Here is a 1394-nt window from a genome sequence, read left to right as displayed (position 1 = left end):
GAAGATGAAGTAAATGTTAAAAGAAGCTGATTCAGGCCTCTGCAATATAATGCAAGCTAGTGTTGAAGGACAGAGCCCTGAGGGATGACACAGACCTCACAGATACCCGACGCATCTAAGACCCAGGAAGCTCCCATCCTGTCATCATGGCTTCGGTCCTTCGGCATAACCTTTGAAACAGGGCTCAGGTGAGAAGTGCACAACAGCTCTGCACATAACCATCCCATCCAAACCTCCGCTCTAAGAGCCTTGACCAAACTCTAACACAGCTCCCAGAAGCGTAGGCTGGGTCCGTAGGTGACTGATCCCAGCCCCCTGAGAAGGCTCTGTGCTGCCAGGACAAGGCACTGTTTGTTCCAGCCAAAGCCTTTCTCTGCCCTCAGAACTGTACATCTACCACCCAAGCTGTCGCTCAAGGACCTGGGAGATGTCCCTTCAAAATGCAGACATGCAGGGGACAACTCTGCTCTCTCTCCCGGTCCCTAACTTCAGTGGGCACCTCGCTGCAACTGACACCCCTGTCTGCTGACATACACACAGGAGAGGTGTGCTTCTCCTCCAGAGAAGTGCCACTTCACAAATCCAGGGGGCCTGGTCTCATAGCCATCCCACAGGCCCCCTGCACAGAAGCCTTTCCATGGCTCCAGCCTTGAGCTTGAGGCTTTGAGTGGAGTTCACACTGGATCTTACCCCTGCTGCAGTAATATAACTGAATCAAACCTGTTCCTACCACTTCTACTAGTATCTGGCTTTATCTTTGACAGAAGGGAAAGCCTTTCCTAACATTTAGAATTCAATTTTACCACAAGAGGAAGGAAGCTGCTCTGACTCCTTCTAATTGGATGACAAAGAGCATGCCTGGGGATATATTGAGAAACTGGAAAGCATCGAGCCAAAGTGGAGAGGCTGCAGGGCCCCAGGCCTTACTCCTAGCTCCCCTCCTTCCCAGGCCTCAGTTTTTCCATATTCACAATAATTCTCTCTACTGGCACTGACCTTCCAAGGTTCTTAGACTGGAGACAATCAGAGTTTGGAAGAGGGGGCCCCAGAGCTTCACCACCCAGGTGTCTGTTGGGCCATCCCAGGGAAGGTTTCCATGGAAATATCAACTTGTGCAGAGGGAACAGCTGCCCTGGACCCAGAATGAAAGGGGGGTCTGGAGAAGGAAGAGATCCTGCGAGCAGAGATGGGAGGCTGGTGGGATGGGCGTGAAGGCGAGTCTCAGAGGCCCACACAGGCTCACCATTGGAATCATCCATCCGAACTCTTGCTGGTTGATTCCGACGATGTACGGGAACAGAGTTGAGCTGCTTTTCAGCCAGAGCTCTCGGGCATCTTCAGCAGCAGCACTCCATCACACAGAACACATTAAAGGGCTGGGCCCTGGGAAAAGG

At 52.2% G+C, this 1394-nt stretch overlaps 1 pseudogene; it reads right to left on the bottom strand.

Moving 5' to 3' along the window:
* The window catches only part of LOC102418115, a 26230-nt pseudogene that overhangs the window by 8248 nt on the left and 16588 nt on the right, over positions 1-1394 (bottom strand).

This window comes from Myotis lucifugus, unplaced genomic scaffold (assembly GCF_000147115.1).
Source record: "Myotis lucifugus unplaced genomic scaffold, Myoluc2.0 scaffold_649, whole genome shotgun sequence".
NCBI classification, from domain to species: domain Eukaryota; kingdom Metazoa; phylum Chordata; class Mammalia; order Chiroptera; family Vespertilionidae; genus Myotis; species Myotis lucifugus.
This window is presented reverse-complemented; position numbering and strand designations above follow the sequence as displayed.